The 24210-nt window shown below is 38.0% G+C and overlaps 1 protein-coding gene across 17 annotated transcripts in view; it reads left to right on the top strand.

Annotated features, from left to right (window-relative positions):
• Nucleotides 1-24210, top strand: part of LOC140631715 (transient receptor potential cation channel subfamily V member 3-like) — a 541542-nt gene that overhangs the window by 33234 nt on the left and 484098 nt on the right. The window lies entirely within an intron of this gene.

Here is a 24210-nt window from a genome sequence, read left to right as displayed (position 1 = left end):
CATCAAACATGAGTAGAAGGCTAGAGAGTTGGCCGTTCTCAATAATGGACTCCTCCTTCTCTGTATCCCCTGGACCATCTGTGCCCCGGACTCTCCCAAGTACACACTCAGAAAGAAAGGAGTGTGAGGGAAGATGGGTAATTTTTAACTTCTGTGCACCACAATGATGCTGCCCAAGAAAGGAAGGCAGTGGCAACAGCCAGCAACAAGAAAGGAGTAGCTTGCTGCTTGCTAATCACCCCACTCCTCCCCACCCCATCACCCCCACCTGGAGTCTGACACTCCTCTTAGAGTGGCAGACATAGGAGCAAGAGTTCAGTGTTTTCCATTTCAGAAATGGTAGTAGATTATTTTACATAAGTGATTAATAGTTCCCTCTTTGGCACAGTTTGAAGTGATATTTCAGAATACAAAATATGACTTGGTTGTGAATTGACAAGGAGTCAGAAATCACTACAGAGAGTACCTTGTATTTGTAGAAATGTCAGGAGACTCGCACTTGGAAGTACGAGTGAAGTGCATATGGGGAAGGGCACAATGCATAGCAAACATTCCATAAATGTATGTTGAATAAAACAAAGGAACACTTGGAGAGATGCTATCAAATTTAGTCATAAGAATACTTGGTAGAGGAAATGTTTTCATTTTGTATTGTTTGACATCTCACCAAAGGATTCGCAAAAGTAACGTTTTCACTGTTTGCTTCTAGTTTATTTTTGCCCATTACAAAATATGAATTTGTTAACAGAACAACTAACAACAGCAATTTTAACATGCCAACATATATTTATCACTTAGAGAAATTTCTTCCAAGATTGTTGTGTTATGCCCCTTTTTCTTTTTTTTTTAATTTATTTTTTATTGGTGTTCAATTTACTAACATACAGAATAACCCCCAGTGCCCGTCACCCATTCACTCCCACCCCCCGCCCTCCTCCCCCTCCACCACCCCTAGTTCGTTTCCCAGAGTTAGGAGTCTTTACGTTCTGTCTCCTTTTCTGATATTTCCCACACATTTCTTCTCCCTTCCCTTCTATTCCCTTTCACTATTATTTATATTCCCCAAATGAATGAGAACATATAATGTTTGTCCTTCTCCGACTGACTTACTTCACTCAGCATAATACCCTCCAGTTCCATCCACGTTGAAGCAAATGGTGGGTATTTGTCATTTCTAATGGCTGAGGAATATTCCATTGTATGCATAGACCACATCTTCTTTATCCTTCTTTATCTTTCTTTATCCTTCTTTATCCTTCTTTATCTTTCGATGGACACCGAGGCTCCTTCCTCAGTTTGGCTATCGTGGACATTGCTGCTAGAAACATCGGGGTGCAGGTGTCCCGGCGTTTCATTGCATCTGTATCTTTGGGGTAAATCCCCAGCAGTGCAATTGCTGGGTCGTAGGGCAGGTCTATTTTTAACTCTTTGAGGAACCTCCACACAGTTTTCCAGAGTTATGCTCCTTTTTCTTACATATTATATATACGGTTAATACGGTTCTATGTAGTGTTTCCTGGTTTTCTTTATATGATGGGGATTCTCCATGTTACTCACAAGCATCATTTTTAGTGGCTGAATTAAATCACCTATTTGAAAAATTCAAGACTATCTTCTTAAATGTTATCCTATGCCTGGATGTTGATGCTTTTTCATGTGTTTCACTCCTACAAATATACATTATAATGAGGTTTTTGTACCCAGAATTTTTTCCACTAAGTTTTGGGTTGTTTCCTTAGGAAATTTTTTGGATTTCCTGAAATCAAATTACTAGATCCGAGAGCAGAAACATTGTTATGGATCCTGATGCAGTTTAAGGCACATTGATATTACTATTTCTTAAGTTTGCCTTTGAATGAATACACTTTCAGTATCTTCAGCATTTGGGGTATCTAAAAGTCTCTCAACTAAGTAAACCTGGTGGTTTATATTGTAGACCTGCAGAATGCACATGGTGGTGGCTCTGTGTAAGAGGGAAATGAACAGTGTCTTAAAACTCATTATCCCCGAATACAGTGTATAAGATGACAGATGCTTATTTAACTGAATTGAATCTGGTGAGTAAGGTTTTAATACATGATTCTTAGGTCATTATTGGTGATTTATTCCAATCCAGTTAAGATTAGCTTCAAAGAGGCTGTCTGCAGGAACGCCCGGCTAGGGGTTGCGCTGGTAGTACGACGTCGGAGATGAACGAGCTGCCCGAGCTGTATGGAGAGAGCAATGACCTGCAGCTGGAGGTGATGCCCGGCGAGGGGACCTTCCGCAGATGGAGGCGGGCCCGACGGAGGGGCAGCCGGCCCAGCTCGCCGGCCCTGACTTAGAGAGCGAGGACGAGGTGAGGAGTTTGATGACTGGGAGGACGACTACGATTATCCGGAGGAGGAGCCCGGAGTGCTGCCGGCCGCAGAGTACCAGCCGCCCTGGGGGAAGCCAGCAGGATGCTTCTGAGAACATCCAGAGCCAGAGAAGCAGCCCTGGACGGCGGGTTTCAAATGCATTACGAGAAGACCCCGTTTGATCCGTTGGCTTTGGGAAGAGCTTTCTTCACTTACGGCTGTCAGTGGCCTGGCCGAAGACCGAAGAACTCGGGTGATGAGATCATTGACAGCGAGTGATGACACGCCGGTAAAAGAGGAGGAAGCTACTTGGAGAGACCCTACGTCCCACGGTCTTTTGGGCTCATTCCGGATAGACAGTAACGGTGCCAAGGAAAAAAGTCAATCTTCAAAGAAAATTTTTGTTGTTGTTGTGCAGAGTAGAATAGGGCAGTGCCTGCGCTCTCAGGAAAGCATTGCTGGAGAAGAAGAAACATATCAGGACTGTGGAGATCTGTTTTCAAGAATGTTCCTGAAACACCTGCCGCTTAGACTGGGTTACTGATCCCGATTATTTTCCTTGCATTGGGGAAAATACCTTTCATATTTCACTATAAGGAATGGTTTTGCAAGAATAAGTTATGACCAAGACAAACTGCCAGTACGAGACCCCCACTGATACCAATTACGTGAGAAAAAGTAGTAACATCCAATTTAGGACACAAGATGTCTGAATCGTTTGGACTGAAAGCCTACTGAGAGAACCCTGGAGGTTCCACTCTGTGGTCTGTCCAAGCCAGTGTTCAAAGGCTAAATTTTTAGTGTAAAAAAAAAAAAGTTGGGTATTCTTCACTATCCCAAAAAGATAAACCCAAGAAGAAATATATATCATGTGTCATCTATCTCAAAATGTGTTTTCAAGAGCATCTGAAATTTTGTTTGTACATGTATCTTGATCATTTATAAAACTACTATGATCTATAATTCAAGAAAATTTGTCTTGCCATTTTTAAAACTCAAAAATTAAGACGTCCGTAATTTTAAAGTTAGACATTAAAATGTATGTGAAGGAACAGACTATTTCCGATACTCTTACATACTAGGGAGGTTGTTTTACTTGCTCTCTGTTTTTCATTTAACTTACAAGTGAAGGACTTTGGTTGAACTTCATAATATAAGAACTGTTAAAGTGAAAATGTCAAGTAAAAGGAAAGCCCTACATCCAAAAAAAAAAAAAAGACTGAACAATTATGCCCTCAGCCCTTAAAGGTTTTAAAACCTGCCCAGAAATCCACCTCAGTATCTGAAGTTTCCCTCTGTCTCCTCCTCTAATTACGCTTGTCATTGGTTATGTACCAGCATTCGAGATAATAAAATTTCTTGTTCTGTGTAAAAAAAAAAGAAAAAAGAAAAAATAAAAAAAGGCTAACTGTGACCGAGCACCCATACGCAGTATAACATATGCTAACCAGGATGTGATTGTTACATACCAATACTTACTTAATGTTTGACTCTTGCCCTGTCATTTTACACTACAGAACTCAAATGTATGGCACATATTTTCTGTGTTTTGCTCTTTTACACTTCTGACAATGTGTTGATTTTTCATATCTGGTGTTTTTATCTGGTTAGTCTGATTGCATTTTTCTTCTCTTTGCATTTAATTATTTTCCCCTTCTGTCACTGTTTTCTGTTCGTCTTCGTTATCATGAGTTTTTCTCCTCTAACATCTTAGTGGTAATTCTTTTATGTTTTCCCAAACTGCCTGCACATGGATTTTGCCATCTTAGTACCTCTTATCTTATTAAACATTTGATTATAATTAAATAAAATATATGCTCAAATGATGTAAAACCACTTGATTAAGTAAATAAGCACTCAGTCCTGTAAGTATTTCTCACTCTACATGAAAATAGGTAAAATGCATAAGGTAACACATCTTTTACATTTTCACTTTTGATTCTAAATTAAGTAAAGAAATGCCCCAAATACATATAGTCTCACAAACTCTTGCAAACTACTACTAGGTATCTGTTTAAGATACATTCAACATTTATAAGTTAATAGGTATAATTTTCATGTGACTGCTGGATATTTTTCCCTCATTGGCTGCAATAATCAGAAGAAAACCATATTTAGCTGAATTTTAGGAAAACATTGCTATAGATAACTAGCTAAAAGCATTAAACATGGTAGACTCAATTTTGTAAAATGAAGAGTTTGTTTTTTAGAGCAGTTTTAGGTTAACATCAACATTGAGGAGAAGGGTACAGAGACTTCCCATATACTCCTCTCTCCCAAAATATGCATAATCTCCCCCACTATCAACATTCCCCGCAGAATGGTACATTTGTTACAATGGATGAATCTGCACTGACACAATGTTATCACTCAAAGTCTATAAATTACTTTATGGTTTGCTCTTAGTGTTTATTGTACATCCTATGTATTTGGATAAATATAGATTATATGTATCCATCATAGTATCATATCCTCTGTGCTCTGCCCATTCATACCTTGCCATGCCCCCAACTCCTTGGAAACCACTGATAATTTTGCTATTTCCCGTTTTGCCTTTTCCAGAATGTCCTATAGGTGGAATCATATAGTGTGTATCCTCTTCGGATTGGCTTCTTTCACATAATATATGCATATAAGTTTCTTCCATGTCTTTTCATGGCTTAATAGCTCATTTCTTTTTTAATATTCCATGTCTGGGTGGGCCACCATTCATTGATTCATTCACCTACTGAAGGACAACTTGCTTGTTTTAAGTTTTAGCAGTTGTGACAAAAGCTGCTGCAAACATCCATTTGTGTAGACATAAATTTTCAGTTATTTCTAGTAAATACCAAAAAGCTGGATCACAGGGCAAGAGTGTATCCTCTTTTGTAAGAAACAACCAAACTATCTTCGAATGTGACTGTACCATTCTGCATTCCCACCAGCAGTGAATGATAGTTCCTCTTGCTCTAATTCCTCGTTAGCACTTGGTGTTGTCACTGTATTGGGCTTTGGCCATTCTAATCATGTATGGAGATAGATATCTCATTGTTGTTTTAATTTGTATTTCCCTGATGACATGATGTAGAGGGTAGATTCAATTTTTTTTAAGATTTTAAAAGATTTTAAAAGATTTTAAGATTTTTTAAAGATTTTATTGATTTATTCATGAGAGACACACACACACACAGAGGCAGAGACACAGGCAGAGGGAGAAGCAGGCTCCATGGAGGGAGCCTGACGTAGAACTAGATCCCAGGTCTCCAGGATCATGCCTTGGGCTGAAGGCGGTGCTAAACCACTGAGCCACCCAGGCTGCCGTGGTAGATTCAATTTTAAAAAAGGATTTTCATACATAAGTTATACTGTTTTTTATCCTGCAGATATATGCGTATATACAGATACACATATGCGTGTGTGTGTGCATGCACACACACACACTTTTCTAAATATATATATATATCAAATGGCTGATAGGAGTTTAACTCTTTACCATTTTCTTGTTAATATTTTTTTTTGCATTGATATGCTCCCTGGTACATTGATTTTCTATAATAAGTACATTTTTTTGTAAGATAGGAGTTTTCAGAGCATCAAGGGAATAGTGGGTAAGGAGATTGTAGTTACTTCTAACATTAAGTGTATAATAGAAAAGGGTTTTCAACATACTGAAAATCATAACATCTATTATTTTTGGTTGACATTGAGTTTCTTTTATTGTTAAGGTGTATTTATTTTTTTAGTAACCTCTCAACCCTCCACAGGTTATCAAATCTGCTTCACTGGGACCCCTGGGTGGCGCAGTGGTTTGGCGCCTGCCTTTGGCCCAGGGCGCGATCCTGGAGACCCGGGATCGAGTCCCACGTCGGGCTCCCAGCATGGAGCCTGCTTCTCCCTCTGCCTGTGTCTCTGCCTCTCTCTCTCTCTCTCTCTCTCTCTCTGTGTGTGACTATCATAAATAATAAATAGAAAAAAATTAAAAAAAAATCTGCTTCACTGATTTTCATTTTCAGAAAAAGGATTTTTAAGGGCTATGAAAGAGCAATTAAAATGCCTGAGGATAGAACTAGACATGCCAAATAAGAAATTAACAAGGTCAAGGGCTGTACATGACACAATAGTCTCTTTACTAACAAGGAAATAAATATTATCCCTAAAAGTTACTTTGTGTGAACTTAGGTTGGAGCAAAATAAACCCAGACAGAGTTCAAGGTCAGGCACTGCTTTTTGAAGAGAAGACTGACTGTTGGCATGAATTCCCTTAAGTTCTCTGCCTTTCTTTCCCATGCTCTGTAATTTACAGTCATTGATATTGTTGGTTGTCACCTGAGTGTACAGTGATTCATTTCATTCACTTAGTGCATATTAAGTACTGCGAGAGATACAGGGAGGTAGAAAACAGTGTTTTGTATCCTTTGAAGAAATTATGCTAACAAGAGTTCCTTTGACCCCTGTCTTGGGGATTTTAAAATGGTAATTAACTGACTAAACTTCTAGGCTCTAACTCTAAACTACATTCATCTCCATTTTACTGGGTCCAGAGACTTCCCCCCAAGAATCAGGAAGTTACATGCTTAGGGTCAGTCTGCTAGAGTGCTAACAACTATGCTGTGACCAGATCTAAAACCTCAGCGAGCCGCTACTGTGGGGGAGAGCAGGGAACGGGGAGGGTGGGAAAGAGGGGTGGGGGTGGGGAGCGGCTCCCCTTCGTCTCATCACAGGGCAAGCTGACACCCTTTCATTGTAACTGTGAACTGTCTCTCTCCCTTACCCTTGGTGTAGCCGTGGTGTCTCTCTCCCTTACCCTTGAAGAATGTGGCTATCACAGCCGTGGTGCACAGCCGTGGTGCAACGTGGCTATCACATGTCACCCTATGGTGGTTTATGGATGTTGAGTGTCAAAGGGTGTGGAAGAGGAAGAAAAGATAAGCCAGAGGGTCAAATTCAGAATCCCATCTGGAAGTGTCTGGTGATTTACCTACTCAGTCATTTCATAAGCAGTTTTTTTTTTTTTACCTCCTGGGAAAATCCAGGGAGCATCTTGTTATCGGTTGATAACTTCTCAGGGGTATTACATTAGCTGGTCTGTGCACATATAATTTGACATGACATTCAAATTCTGTATTTATATCGAAATATATTAATCCTCCTCCTGAGTCATCTGGTTTCATTTATGTTTAATCTTATGTAATTAGCTGTCTCAGTGCTGCTGCTATTTGGTATATGAAGAGTGAGTAGGGAGGATGCTTTATGGGTAGATTGTGAGCAGAGTTGTTTATGCAAAAGTGAACTAATTTGGGCTAACACTGACCCCGTGATATGTTATTTGGAAGTGCTGTGCTGGGACGTCTGCTTTTGTTTACTCTGAAGAGTTGATTTTGATGTTTATCATCTGAAAATGTGATGTGATAAACAACAAGATGGGTTTGAAAATAGAATATATGAAAACCAAGTATAGTTTAATCATCTAGAGAAAAGATTCCATTTTCTCTGGTATTTCAGAATTGAAGAGAAACTGTCAGACTTAGTCAAGTGCATTTTCTGCCTAAAGATAGTATGTCTGCTAATATATAAGTATTGCTTTCTCTTCTGAGTTTGTAGGCTCTTTTATTTTCAGATACTGGGGCTTCTTCAGATATTATTCTTGATCCTTTATTAATTTGACAGTTATGTATTGAGCTCTGCCCCCTTCTTTACTCTCCCCACCACACTCTGGCCTAAACAAATGTAATTTGTCCTGAATTAGGCTCTAGTCCTCCAGTCTTTCCATGTATCCTCTTCCCTGACCCTCAAACCTGGATTTTGAAGGTCACAATCTGATCGGATGACTTTTCTGTTTGAAATTCTTTCAGTGGTTTCCCATCAGTCACATTTGAGTCTTGATGCCTGGTAGCTTCGATCCCCTTCATCTTTATACAAGCCTCTCCTTAGTTGGGCAGGCAGTGCCTTGTGATCTCATGATTCATGCCTTTATGTGCCCTATTTCTTCTACCTGGAAGGCCCTTGCTTGCCTTGTATGTCTAGCTAACTCCTGCTCTTCTTTCCTCACTTAGGATAAACATCATCTTCGCTTGGATCTTTCCCAAGACGACTCCATCTATATAGAAGTAGAATCACTAGGCTGCCCTTCTGCATTCCAGGAACATTTTGTGCATGTCTCCTGTAATTTACCACATAACACATAGTTTATATGATAGTCTTGGCTGTTCTTTAGATATATAGTGACTGCCCTGAGAGTAGGAACTGTCTTACTGCTCTTTTCCCAGTAATGGGCATATTCAGTTCAATTCAGCAAGTATTTATTGAGCACCTACCTTGTGCTAGGCACTGACTACTTGTAACAAGTGAACAAAAAGAAATTCCCTGCACGTTGAGTTTATCTTCTAGCATATAATATTTGCTTGATACTGAGAGAGAAGGAGAGAGAACAGAGAAAGAAGCACAGATTAAATTATGGGATGTTATTGCTTTGAAGGGAAATAATAATGGGTATTTTGGTTGGGGATTTGAGATTTCCAAATATCAGTCTATGGAAAGGGAAGCAAACTTCTTAAGATCTCTTCAGGGGTTTTTGTTTTGCTTTGTTTGTTTCTCCTCATGCTTTCTTTTTTTTTTTTTTTCCCCTCATGCTTTCTATTTATTGCTTTAGGACTTCCTTACAGGACTCTATTGCCTGTGGAGGGCAGTATTGTGCCCTTTTCTTTCCTATTAATTAATGTTTAATGTTTCATAAAACTTAGGAGTAGAAAAAAATTTATATGAACAGGTATCTAATTTTTTTAGAAATAAGAACACTAGTTAATAATGCTCAGTGCTTTTAAGGATACAAGAAAAGGTTTCCCCCACTATTACTGGTGTAATTGCCACTTGGTATGATCCCAAAGAAATAATGAGTAAGCGAATGAATGTTTGATTTGCAGCTTTCCTGCCAATCAGTATCTAAGATATGCTAAGCATTTGGCAGTTTCTTATTTATTTTTGGTAAATGTCCATGCTTTTAGACATACACTCAGTGTTTTCCATGTTTAACAAGATAATGTCTAGAAATAATGAATTCCACCATGTTTGTACAGTACCTACATTTAATTTTGGGCTCAAATGGACCTTTGATTTTCCCAGAACTCATTTTATACCACTGTTTTTCAACATTTCCATAGTGTGGTATTTTGCACTGTAGAGGCTAGAAAAAAGGCATTGTTCAGAGGATCACACTTATCTTTTGGGAATTAAAGATATATGGTATTTTAAAAGATATTTTATTTTTAGGTAATCTCTCCACCCAGTGTGGGGCTTGAACTCAGCCCCGAGATCAAGAGTCACACACCATACCAAGTAGGCCCCCTGGGCACCCCAGATATGCAGTGTTTTTTAAAAATGATTTTGAAAGATACTGTAAATAATAAGGTGAGACAAATTTTTACAGAACGAATCTGTATGTGCACATGTGTGTGCAGGCACATAAGTAAGAAAGGGAGGGAAGTCTTGGCTATTTTAGCTTAGCGTTTGAAAAAGCAGGGGGGTTGGTTTGGTAGAGTGTTTCTGATGTGGCCCGGCAGATTTGAAACACATTGATTTCAAAGATACCACTTTAGGCCAGTCAAGGCATTTCTCAACTGGTGAGTGTGAGGGACACAAGCCATGGGGTTGTTCGGTATGTGGTTGGTCCTGAGCATCCCTGGACAGGGGCTACAGGATGTGAGCCTGATTTCCTCAGCCAAGCTGTGTGTCCACTGCTGTTGCTCTCACTGGACTATTACGAAGTGAACGGGTAGGTTGTCCCTGCCCCCTGGCATTTTATCGTGGGCAGCCTGGTGGTGTGTGCAATCTGGAGATAATATGGCTTTATTTGTTCCTTTGTATCTACTGCTATACTGGTTCATCTAACTCACCACTCTGTCAGAACCAGGCGGGGGCTAGTGGCCCCTGTACTGATCCAAAGTGGGAGAGCCTTATGGATGTCTCTCACATCCATTAATTATGCTCAAATACTTTTTCTGTGTGGTGTTTCTTTGTGACCTTCTTCCTTGAAAGGCTTTGCAGGGAAAGACCTCAGAGTCATACATAGTTACTTTTTCTAGGGCAAGCATATTAATTTTGATAACAATGTAGGGTTTTATCCTTATGCCTAGTTTTTTGGTTTTGTTTTTGTTTTTTGCCCCAGTCACCTTCCCAGATAAAATTCTGATTTGAATGGTACTATTTTTCCATCTTTATTGGGAGCTTTGCCGTTTCCTGGCCATTTTTTTTTTTGTTTGCCCTTATCATTAAGGATGCCCCAGTAAAGTGACCTCTCCTGGGATTTCCAATTCCAGAACCACATGAGAATGGCTCGCTATATGCAACATATCGTGTACATGAACTCTTCTGTTTTTCAGATTAGTGGCCTCACATATTTTACAATCTAGTGGGTAAGGAAAATTTTAATTTCACTTCCAGTTAAATAATTCTCGATATTTGGCCATGCCTCTTTCAGAGCTTTGAAATAAGACCACAGTCTCTGCTTTGGGATTCTGCTCTGTTGATTTCCCTCTATAGCCTTGGGGACACTCAGGAGTGTGGTCACATGGAGAGCCTTTCTTTTTTTTTTTTTTTAAGATTTTATTTATTCATGAGAGACACAGAGAGAGAGGCAGAGACATAGACAGAGGGAGAAGCAGGCCCTATGCAGGGAGCCTGATGTGGAACTCGATCCCAAGACTCCAGGATCACGCCCTGAGCCAAAGGCAGACGCTTAACCACTGAGCCACCCAGGCGTCCCAGGAGAGCCTTTCTTATTGGACCTGCACACACCATAGAAATGGCAGAAGAGGAAAATTGACCAGAGAATCCCAGAGATTGACCAGGACAACTTCAGGAACCTGAGACTGAAATCTGAAACTGAGGTTTTGTTAGCTGGTACTATCAAAGAACAAAGATTTTATCTGTTTAAATGAAAACCAAAGCATTTTAAATAATATTTACAAGTTTTTAAAGTCTTTTTATGTCCTTATGTCTTTGCATAGTGTGGAGCTGTGAGCTTCACTGGGGTAATTGAAATAGGGAATGCGGGAATCTCAGGATCAGGGTCACACAGAGGAGAAATGACAGCTACAGCTCTAATAGATCCTAAAGTTCGTTAGTGACTTCCTGGTCATTGTATTTCTCCTTATGAGTCATAAGCTTATTATATTTTAAAATACAACAGAACATGCTAAAGCTCTCACCTAAATCATCTTTCATGACATGATATTTTAAGTACAGTTACACTCATTTCTACCCTGGCATGTTTTCTTAAAAGTTAAGAAAGATTTGCCCTCAACAGCTATAGCTAAAGTGTTGAGACATGAAACTTACATAAGTTGTCTACAAATAGTGCTTTTTTTTTTTGCTAATTTTTTAAAGATTTTATTTTTTTATTTGAGAGAGAGAGAATGCACACACAAGCAGGGTGAGGAACAGAGGGAGAAGCAGACTCCCTGCTGAGCAAGAAACCCAAATGCCAGGTTTGATCTCAGACCCTGGGATCATGACCTGAGCCAAAGGCAGATGCTTAACCAGTTGAGCCACCTAGGTGCCCCAAAAGTGCTGATTTTTGACACACACATAAACACACAGAGACATATTCAAGTAAAGCTACTTCTGAGTGTAATTTCAAACCCATATCCAACTGAAAATGGAGTTGCATTTTATAAACTGATAAAGGACAAGCTGCTGCTTTGATCCGGCCAAGCTTAAACATGGCAAGCAGTCTGCTACTTTCCTCAGCATGTTGAGGTGGAGTCTGTTTCTCTGTTTTACTTTTATACACCAAAGCTTGTTATATAATCTCCTTCCTGTAGATTGTCTATATGACATGGACTTATAGTAAACCTATAGTTATGTAAACTTGATAGAACTGTTGTATCAGTCACAATAGCAACTCAATATTTGAGAATCAAGAAGTTTTCCTAAGCTGAGAAAGCTTTAAGTGATCTATGTGTTAGGAGAGGTGATGTTTACTTTTATAATTATGAATCTCTTCTAAAGAACATTGAAGCTTCCTAATTAAGTGTGCAAACTAAGAAAAAAGTTATTGTACAGTATTTTTCAGTAGTGATGTGCATCTGACACCTATTCCAGAATTCTGATATTACCTAAACAAAAGATTGCTCAGATGTGCCCCAATCATCAAAGAATAGAAAACCAAATTGAGATAACTTAGGGACTCTGGAAACAAAGAATGTTTCATACAAAATCAAAGTGCCATCCTGACTCTAATGAACACATGACACTCCTCCTAAATACTTACATAAAACGAGTCCAGCTTAATATTCAGTTTCTTAAATAGTAGCAATAGTATCTTTTCTTGACATACATAGTGTGAAAATCGACATTAATGGCAGTTAATGAAAAGGCACATTTCCTTTGGTCCAGCAATCACACTGAAGGCCACACTAGTTAGTAAAAGTACAATTTTGAAACATGTGCCTTGGGTTTGGGTTGCACTGGAACTCCTGGGTTATCCTAGGTGATTAGGTCAGGTTAGGCAGTCTTCTGAGACCTAAATCTGAATGGCTCTGCTGATGTTAATAATAACAAAAATAATAATAATAATAGTAATAGCACTCAATAGCTTTTATATTTAGTCACTCATGGAAAAATGTGAATACTGCTAGGGAAAGAAAACTAATATTGGCATTTATGACAATATTTCTGAAGACCAGAGCTGATGGGAGGCTACAGTTAGCTCTGGACTCTGTACCGGAACAGCACCAGGACAGCAAACCCTGGAAGGATGGAAGAGCAATGAAGCATAGACATTGAAATAGGGCACAATGAAGGATCAGAGAGGGCTTGTTGGACAAATTCTAATTGTTTTTTTTAGAATCATGGAGGAGACATTCAACATACTACAAAAAGTTGATCTTGAAAAACATCCAAGTTATTAAAACTCTTGCAAATTTAAGCTTCATTGGTTTATTATGATCTGTCATGGCCATTTCAATTTCACTATGCTTGATGTACCTGAATGGTGTAGACTGAGTGTGTCTAGGACATAGAGTGGGGCTGTCAGTACAGAGAACATGCAGAGGGGAGCAGAAGGCCATCGTACCTTCCATTAGGGCATGGACTCAGCCCATTAGATTTTAGGAAATACTGTGCAAGAAGGTGATATCCGGAAGTTTATAAGACCTCACTACAGTGCCAGGATCCTGGTGGTTTTAGAAAGTAGTTCTTGAAATCGAGTCACAAAGAACACAAAAAGAGGACAGAAGATCAGAAAATCCAACCAGGAAGCTGAGCTGTCGGTCTTTCACAATGTATATATCGCATTAAGAAAAATACTAGCGTTAAGGACACAGTTAACTCTTGATGGTGGGGTTAAGCTGTTCCAGTTTGGAGGGTGGAGAAATATTAAAAAAGTGATGATTCATCACTGAGAATATTCCTATCTTCTCATTGATAGCAATATTTGTCAAATGTATTACTTTTTGCCATAGAGCTCTCATTGCCATAGAGCTCTCAATGCTCTGTGAATTACCAAATGTATCCTTCACAATAGTGCTAAAATGGCACACTAGGAATGGCCCCAGACTTGTACCTAATTAAATAATCTCTTAATCCTTGTCTGGAAACCTGTAGTATTAGCTCAGATCTTTATGGTTCAGCTTCATAAATAGCTCAGTCTCCCTGGGTGATTGGATTTGCATTTACTCTTCGTTTGTAAGGCAGACTTTACTCTGGATGGCATTTTTATTTTGACATTTTTTTGACTGTTGAGTACTCTGAGTGTCGAAGGCTGAAGTCATAAACCCACAGATTGAGGACAGAAATGAAAAAAATAAGCTAAGTAAATTCTCCTAATAATGGTTATTAACTAATGGAAGGCCTTACAAAGTTTTACAAAATTATTGATTATTATTGTAAGCATGTCTCATCGTTTGCTGATGCATGGGTCCAGAATGGGAACAAAAAATGTAAAAGAACATTTATAATTGGAAAAGTTACTAGAGCTATTGGTTCTTTGCCAAGTTAAGCAAAAGTAAGACAAAACATAAAAGCAAACAAAACAGAACTACTACCTAAATTGGAGCGGTTCTGAACGTTTTATGTAAGATCTTAGACACTTGTGTCTGCCATTCATATGTATCTTCGAAGACATTAAAAAATCTCTGTTCCTCTAAAGAGGGGTAAGTTCACATTTCCATTCATTTTTCATTCAGAGCTTCCATTATTTCTCTGCATGTGAGTGGAATTGAATCTACAAATGGAGGGCACAAGAATTAGCAGATTTATAGTTGGGCACACCTGTCTGGAAACCTGGCCTCGCTTATTCAGGGAGAAGGAGGGACACTAAGTGGACTCTTTGAGCCAACTGCCAGCACATCTTGAAAAGGGCCATAGACAGTGTAAATGTTGTTTGTGACCTGGCATGAAATAAAGCAATGAAGATCCTTTCAGATAAGTCCTTGAGATAGACTGGGAAGCACTTTCCCTGGTGGTTAAAGCTTTCACTTCTCTCTCATGGTTGCAACTAATAATTTTAAACAAAACGAACTTCTTCAAATCTTCTCTGACCCATTTGTTTATAAAACTGTTTGTGTGGTTGAGAATTTATGCACTTCTCATGAGCTGAACTACTGCCTCCTGTTGCCATGCACAGATGAAACTTAAAATCCTTGATAACAAATGTTTAACAGAAATTAAGATAAAATAACCGATATATCATTTTTACCATATGGTGCGATTTGAATTTCATTGTATACCTAGAAAGAGACAGCCCAGGTATTAATTTTCATAGGGCCTATAATTGTATGTTTTCTCAAGTGCTTCCTCTCAAATAGCAGAGTTGAATATCAGAGTTGACTATCAGGTTGTCTCAGATTGTCATTTAGCATTAAAGACAGATTAAGTACGTGCTCTTTTGATGGAAGCATAGAGAGAGACGACTTTTTTTTTCTTTTTGTGTTCTTGAGATAATGATTTTTTCAAGTTGAGAAATTATGGACTGTATCTGGACCCAGATGCATTTGGGGTTCACACCAGTTGTATTTCTTTACATGTCAGGGATCACCTGAGCAGAGTGGGCACTGTGGATTGGACCCTTTCAGGTGGCCCCTAGAACAGACTCTCTCAGAGCAAAATCAAAGAGATTAGAGAAGATGAAAAAGGAAACTGTAAGCAGGGAGATGTTTAAAGTTGGTTAAACCTATGACAGGTTTTATTTTTTAGTCTAGAAAGGGACCAGACATGGCAGAGACTTAAACTTTCTCCCATGGCCAACAGACGAGGGAAGAGAAAGTCAAAATACTCATTTCATATTTAGAACCTGTGGAGTTTCTATCTGGTGAATTCTGTGTGCTGGTCACCCTTCTTTCCCTGGCGGTGGGTATATGTGCTGTTCCTGTGTACAAGTCCTGGTAACCAAGTCTGAGGTGTTCAAAACATATTTATAAATAAGGATAAGAATTTCCAGTTTAATAGCCCCTCCCTATCTTTAACATTTTCATTTGATTGTACAAAGTATTACTACTTGATGGTTTTATGTGTTTAATTTATTGTGAGATAACAACGCTTATTTTATTCCATTTAATAGTGAATTACAGAAGTCTGAGGTAATTGTCACTTATGAAAATATTTGAAGTAAATTTGCTGTATTACCCCCCTCCCCCATATGTGACTTGCAGTTTTTGGTGTTCATAGACGATGAAAGTCATTTATGGGAATAGTCCTATATTTGAGGAATAATCTGATGATTGTATAATTTGTCATGGTTCATGTATCCTAATATGGTATTAAAGCAAATATCTCTTAGTAAAGTCTCCTGTGGTATACTAAAGAAATCTGCTTTTTGCAGTGTGACTAGTACAAAATTGATACCAGTTTTTTGAAAGAAATAATTATGAGAACATCAAATCTGGAAAAAAATTGCCAATAAACTACAATTATGTAAGCACAAACGAAGTTGGAATTGCAAAGATCGTATCAAAGTGTCTGTGAAGAAAAACCACTGTTAGGATAAGATTTTTCCGGCTGTTTAATGGGACTGTCACGTTGGAAGCTGTGTATAATAAATCCAGAGTATTTTGTTGGAAGGTACTTACTTTAATGAAGAATCTGAAGAAATGCTTAGGAAGTGAAAATGTGGAGAAAAGTATTTTTTCTTTGAGCATTAGTCATTGGTGTATTTTGACTCATCAGAGGCTAGATATACGCAAAATCGGTTGGGTGAAAGAAGCTTCAGTCATCACAGAGAATTTCAGAGAGTAAACGAAGATTCAATTAAACGTTTGTTCAGGTCTTCCAGTTCTCCTAATTATATTATTTGAGCTCTCCTGTGTAAAATATGTGTCTGCATTTTATAGCTTAAAAATCCATCTCCACTTCTTATTATGTAATGCCTACCAAAAAATAGCTTATGAGGCATTTGTTTTTAATAATTGCAGTCATAACCTTGAATACTAAGAGCCAAGCATCACACCAGGCTTGTCATATGTTTTCTCCAGTTCTTATGACAACCCTTCAGCTAGTGATCAGTATTCTTGCTTAACTGATAAGTAAAAACCCTTTAGGCTCGTTGTGGGTTCTCCCTCAAGAGTCACGCAATATGTCGGTGAAAATATGAAAGCCTCTTATATTTTTACTCCACTTGATTTCTCTCTCTGTTTTTCATATTGTTTTCTTTTTCTGAAAAGGAAGAAAAAAAGATCTAGAAGAATTAAATAACTCTCTCTGTTTCTCTTCTCTTCTCTTCTTTCTCTTCTCTTCTCTTCTCTTCTCTTCTCTTCTCTTCTCTTCTCTTCTCTTCTCTTCTTTCTCTTCTCTTCTCTCTCTTTCCTCTCCTCTCCTCTCCTCTCCTCTCCTCTCCTCTCCTCTCCTCTCTTCTCTTCTCTTCTCTTCTCTTCTCTTCTCTTCTCTTCTTTTACTGGGTACAATGAGCCCCACAAAGATAAACAAGGAATCATATAATACAATAGGAGAGACAGACATTTCATACACAACTGAAATAAAAAGAATGTTTTGGATAAATTGAGGAATATAAAACTAAGAATTTATAAAAGATGAAACACTTAATTTGTGCTAGATTGAATAAAAGAAAGACCTCATTGAAGCCCTGCTGGATGAGCCAGGATTTGAAAGGAAGGTAGAGAAGGAACTTTGTCAAGGAGAGAGGTCATGTATAAGGAATAGACTAGAAAGAAAAGATGGAGGCTGGAAAGGGAGGCTGGAGCCAGATGATGTAAAATCTGGAATGGTGGGTCAGTCTGGTTGATTTCAGAGAATTTGAGGGGAAAAGTCAACTGGATGATAGAATTAGAACTCTGATTAAAAAAATATACCATGTCTTAGAAAGAGAAAAATACAAATCAAAAAAAAGAACAGAGGATATTGCATATTTCCTGGTGGCCTCTGGAAATGATGTGAGCTAAGAGAGAGAGTGGAAAGGAATAGAGTCTTGCTAAGGTGGAGGGATCAGATTTGATGGATATTTGTGGGACAATTATTTACCTATAGGGACAAGTGGAAAGACAGTGGTACTGAGGTCTCTGGCATTAGCCGGAGGGATGAATGGAAGGTTTCAAAGGTTTCGGCTGATAGATGATTTCATTTTGTGCAGTGGAGCAGCAGAGTTAGCAAGGAAGAGATGGTGGACACTGGGCTAGTATCCTCATGAATGGAAATGCGATTGTAATGTTGGAGAATATTTGAAAGTTGGGGAAGTTGAACTATAAAGGTATGAAATAATTATTTTTCAGAAATTTTTCTAGCTTGGCAGCAGAGAAGGAATGGAAACCTGGGTGACGCTAGCTACTCTGACGGGAATGATGTTGCTGATAATGGCTAATGGGGTTATTGAGCTTTGCCAGGTGCCAGGCACTGCCTGAGGTATTTCCCCATTTACTCTTCACAGCAGAAGGAGTTTGTATTATGATTTTCTTTCTACTGATGAAGGAAAAAAGACACTCACTAGAGAGTGACATCCATAGGACAGACTTGTCTCAAAGACTAAGGCATCTGAGTTTAGGGGTGAGAAAGTGCATTCCCAACAGGAGCTGGAAGCCAGAGGTGATGTCCTCAATGTTCCATAGCACTTTGCCATCCACCTTTACTTTACCATTGCAGGTGACCAGAACGGCCACCATCTAAGACATAAGGTGCAGATAGAAGTTTGACAATTATTCTCTAATGTCCCCTCATTAGAAAAGCAGGCTACTGAAGTTGGATTTCTGTCTCTTTCTAAGATGGTTCTCTAAGTGTGGTTAAGAATAGAAACTTTAATGCTTTGGGGAGTTAATATTTATAAAAGTGATTGGAACAATGCTTCAGAAGTCAAATAACATTAGCCATTGTTATTACTGTCCTCGTCCTCGTCCATCCATCCATTCATCCTTATATAAAACCGGTAAATATGGAGCGTTATTTACTAGGTATCAGGGAACTCAGAGATGAAAGACAGAGCCTGCCATTAAGAAACAGTCCAGTGGAGGAAGGAATGCAAAACAGCCAACTACAGAGGGTACTGATCCATTAAAAAAAAAAAAAAGTGGAGTTAATTACCAAACATCCTAAATGGTGTACACTTTCTAAGCCTTGAAGACAGAATGAAGGCAAATAGAATTGAACGCATTAGTGTTTATGACCTTTATGCCACATAAAAAAATCACATTAGGAGCTGACTAAGCTGTAAATGTAACTTGCAACAAAATAAAGAGAAACTGTCTTTGGTACATAATAGCAATTAAACTGTTAAGAAATTAATTAATTTAAATTAATAAATACCTCATAGATTAGTGATCATTGTAAGTAACCAGCCATTTACTAAAGAGTAATCAATATGTCTAAACAGGAACAAAACCATTATATCTTAAACAGTAATCAGAGAAATATAAATTAAAACCATTATGACCTAAATTTTCTTTTGTAGACTAGACTCAAATTTTAAGACATTTTTAGTGATTGTCAATATGCAGTAAAACGAGCTAACTCATGCATTACCAACAACAGTTTAAATGGTATCATCCCTGGAATAAGAAAGTTAGCAACATGTAAACCTGAATGGGCTACTCTAGTGAAGTATGATTAAGTATGGTGAGAGTAACGTGCATCTTTATTTCAGCACTATTTTTTTTATTAATGAAAGATGTTACTTTTGTTTTTCTGTTGTTTCTATTTTTTAGTTCACACACTGTATAATATTAGTTTCAGGTATAGAATTTAGTGATTCATCACTGACATACAATACCCAGTGTTCATCCCAACAAGTCAGCACTATTTGAAGCAGGACAAAATTGGAATAACCTAGATATTCATCTAGACATGGGGAGTGATTAGGTAACAGTGGTTCTAAGGGACCTTTTAGAAGGATGTCAGTAAGTTTTTTAACAGCATGGAAATTGCCTATATAACACTCATAAATAAATACAGCAGATTACAAAAATTATATATGTAAATATATAAGCATTAAAAACAAAGAGGGATTATTTTTGGTTGTATTGGGTCTTGGTACATAGTCTATAAGTGATTTTTGATTTTTCACTTTTTACAAATTATTTTTAATTAGAATCTAGTTCATGGATATGTATGTATGTAATCAATTTCATCACAAGCTTAAAATTAATTAGCATTTAAAAATATTCCCTAAATGATTTCACTTTGAAATTATTATTTCAGAATAATTTGATAGGGCTGGTAATATATTTTTCTTTCTTTTTTTTTAAATTTTTTTCTTTTTAAGTTTATTTATTCATGATAGTCATACGGAGAGAGAGAGAGAGAGGGAAAGACACAGGCAGAGGGAGAAGCAGGCTCCAAGCACCGGGAGCCCGATGTGGGATTTGATCCCGGGTCTCCAGGATCGCGCCCTGGGCCAAAGGCAGGCGCCAAACCGCTGCGCCACCCAGGGATCCCATATTTTTCTTTTTAGAGATTAAAAAAGAGGATTTCATAAATGCCCAATATTAAAAATATTATTTTGGAAAAAGTTGTAAGAATCTTTATTTTAAAAAAAGATATAGAAGGAAAAGATTAAATAAAAGTAGATTTCTAAGTGAGTTTCCCTGTATATTTTCTTGGAATATTCTAAGAATTTGGGGAAAGAGGGGGAAGGGTAGAGGGAAAGTTCTGGAGGGAAAAAAAAATTGCAAGCATTTTTTTTTCTTCAAAAGCAGCTGAGTGCCAGGAAAAACAAAACAAAACAAAATTCACAAATGCTTAATATTATAGCAGGAGCTTTGGGTCTAGGCGGAAGAGCCTTAAAATTGGAATCAGTTTATTGAGATGCATTGTCAGAGTTGACAGTATGAATTAGAGTGTTTTTCTTGGCATCTACACCCCTTTTAGTATCTTCTTGTTTTTTGACACAGTTTGGCGTGTCACTATTCAATGCTAGACCCATCCCAGCCACACCATTGGTTGTAAACTTAACCCATCATTTTGTTCTCGAAAAAAAGAGACAGGCAGTTCAGGTGAGCCACCTCCGATTCCAGTCTGGATTTTGTCATTTTACCATTCCCAGGTCCTGGGTGAATTAGTCAAAGTCTCTAAGCTCCTGTGTCGTTAATTTTAAGCTGAAGACTACCACCTTATAAAGTGATTTTGGGGGGGGGGGGCGGGGATTAAATGAAACAACCTGGGGAAAGATTTAGCAGAGCATCCACCAATAATAAATATTCAAGAAGCCGTCACTGCCAAAGTGTGGCTTACTCCATTCTTGGTTTTCAAAATGGAGACAATGGGGATCCCTGGGTGGCGCAGCGGTTTGGCGCCTGCCTTTGGCCCAGGGCGCGATCCTGGAGACCCGGGATCGAATCCCACGTCGGGCTCCCGGTGCATAGAGCCTGCTTCTCCCTCTGCCTGTGTCTCTGTGCCTCTCTCTCTCTCTGTGACTATCATAAATAAATAAAAAAATTAAAAAAAAAAAAACAAAAAAAAAAACAAAATGGAGACAATGTTCCTATGTAATTCACTTCCTGGATCAGAGTCTTAGGCGTTTTGTCAAATCATTAATTTAAAAGTATTACACATAGAATAAAATGTTTGGTAAATATGGTAGGTTAGAGCCTAGTATATCTTTCATTAAATTATATCTCAAATTTAGTGAAACAAAGATAATGGATTTTTAGAGCACGAACACTTTATCAAGTTTGTAGCAAATACTGAGCCCAATTTTACCTCATACAAGAAAAGGTTACCTAAGTTGTCGAAAAGTTGTTTAAAAAGGAAATAAATGTTCCTTTATAAACATTCAAAATGATATACTATCAGATTTCTTTGTCATGATTAAAATATCACTGTTGTTGCAAGATAATTGTAAAATAAGAAGTATTGGTAATAATTACAATAAAACACCCAAATAATGCTATTGTGGGCAAATAGGTTTTTTTTTTTTTTTTTTTTTTAATCTGCTTACAAATCAGCTAAACCAGGAAAAGAGATACTGAAGGATAGATTAGTTGTAAACAATCTAGACCAGAATTCTCCATGGATCAATATTAGGAATCAAGGGTCTTTCTAGTTTCAAAATACTTTGGTCTGTGAGGTTTTAGTATCACAAAGTATAAAGTTAAGGAATATCCAGTCCTTTTCAACTACAGGATGAATACTGAGCCTCTATTTGATTTTTAACACAACGGCTCTGTTTATTATAACCGTTTGTTACCATAAAAGTATAAACTGAAAGGTAGCAATGATGGGTGAGTGTAATATATTACATTAAATAAACTTGTCCTGTGCACAGTACATGGAAAGCTCTGTTTACATTACAGTAAGCTGTTTTTTGCTGCATTTACAATTCTGCTGAGCAAATAAATTAAGAAGGCTTATGACAGCTCAATTTAGTTTATCTGGTCAAACCCCAAAGATATTATTAGTTTAATTTTAGCATATTTAAGTAGGTATTCAATAATGCAATCTCAACCATCTTTTTTAAAAAGATTATATTTATTTATTCCTGACACAGAGAGAGAGGCAGAGGGAAAAACATGCTCCTTGAGGTGCCCGATGCAGGACACGATCCTGGGATCCTGCAATCACGCCTTGAGCCAAAGGCAGACCAACCACTGAGCCACCCAGATGTCCCTCAGCCACTTTTTTTTTAAAGGAAAGGATGTTTTAGCTGATTATTTAGAAAAAAGAGAGCCAAAAAAAAATTACTGCACAAAAACCTGAACAATACATAAAACTTGCATAAAGCTCATAAACATACGAGCTTAAAGGGAGACTTTAAAAAATGAAAGATGTGTAATATATTAAAATAATTTTTCATACTCCTTCCTATAGGTTGATCTAGGATTTGATTTCGGTTTAGAACCAAGGTAAAAGTGAAGGAGTTGGAGAGGGTGTGTTGTGGAACTTGCAGATGGCTCCAAATGCTCTTTTGTAGTAAGTAGAATAGATTCCACCAAGACAAGGAATTTAGTTAATTACAGTATTTATTTAACCAGACTTAATTTTCTCAGCTTTCTATTACTTAGGATGTAGTGTCATTTTCTAGCGTGTGTGTGTGTGTGTGTGTGTGTGTATGTTCACGTGTGTGTAAAATTGTAACATAAAGAGGCAGAACAACGTGGATTGGAAAGAGCATAGATTTGGAGTAGGACCTAAATTCAAGTCCTTACTCAGCCGTGTGTTAGGTAGGCGACCACTTTTTTTTTTTAGTTAAGTCTTTGTTTGAATTCCAGTATAGTTAACATACAGTGTCATGTTAGTTTCAGGCGTACAAGATAGTGATCAGCACTTCCTACATCACCCAGTGTTCATCATGACAAGTACACTCCTTAAACTCCATCACCTATTCCATCTAGCTCCTCTCTGAGACCCAGTAGTTTGATCTCATAGTTAAGAGTCTGTTTCTTGGTCTTCTTGGTCTGTCTCTCTCTTTTTTTTTCCATTGCTCATTTGTTGTTGTTTTTTTTTAAGATTTTGTTTATTCATGAGAGACAGAGAGAGAGAGAGAGAGAGAGAGAGAGAGAGAGACAGGCAGAGACACAGGCAGAGGGAGAAGCAGGCTCCATGCAGGGAGCCCAACGTGGGACTCGATCCCGGTTCTCCAGGATCAGGCCCTGGGCTGAAGGTGGTGCTAAACTGCTGAGGCACCCGGGCTGCCCTCCATTGCTCATTTGTTTCTTACATTCCATATGTGAATGAGATCATATGGAATTTGTCTTTCTCAGACTAACATATTTCTGCTTAGCATTATATTCTCTAGCTCCATCCATGTTGTTGCAAATGGCAAGATTTCATTCTTGTGGCTGAGTAATATTCCATCGTGTATACATATCACATTTTCAGTAACAAAGTAAATTATTGTGAGCTTATTAAGGCTCTCAAATCTATTAATTAATAGTTAAATGGTAATTATGGATGTTCTGGGCCTATTAATAACATAGGAACTTTTGCAAATTACACATTTTGTGCCCTTGCGAGCCACTATTCTTTACATTTCCCTCCAGCAAGAGAGATCCCCCTTGTCTTAAGCACCCAGTGGCTCTGCATTTGCACAAGCCCTTTCCTTTGTTAAGAATGCCTCTGGCTCCCCTCCAAGTGAGAGCTTGTCATCCTTCTGTGCCCATCTCAAATGCCACCTCCATTCTAAAGCTTTTCTCCAGGGTTATTTTACTTACCTCTTATTTTGCTTTAAAAACATTAATAGCTTCTAAACTTAATATAAATACATTACACTAAAATACAGGCATAAAAAAGTGAAAATAAGTATGAACCTTGAACTCCATGAAGAGGTAAATACCACTAATATTTTAATATATTTTTTCCAAATTAACTGTATGCTAACCCCCTTAAATAAATGAATTGGTTAGGAAGGCTTATGATGAAACAGTTTAGTTTATCTTGTCAAATCCTCTAAATATCATTGTATCCTTTTAGCATATTTACCTCACATTTAACTCTAACCCCTCCAAAATACAGGCAATAA

Source organism: Canis lupus, chromosome 4 (genome assembly GCF_048164855.1).
Source record: "Canis lupus baileyi chromosome 4, mCanLup2.hap1, whole genome shotgun sequence".
Taxonomy (NCBI): Eukaryota; Metazoa; Chordata; class Mammalia; order Carnivora; family Canidae; genus Canis; species Canis lupus.
This window is presented reverse-complemented; position numbering and strand designations above follow the sequence as displayed.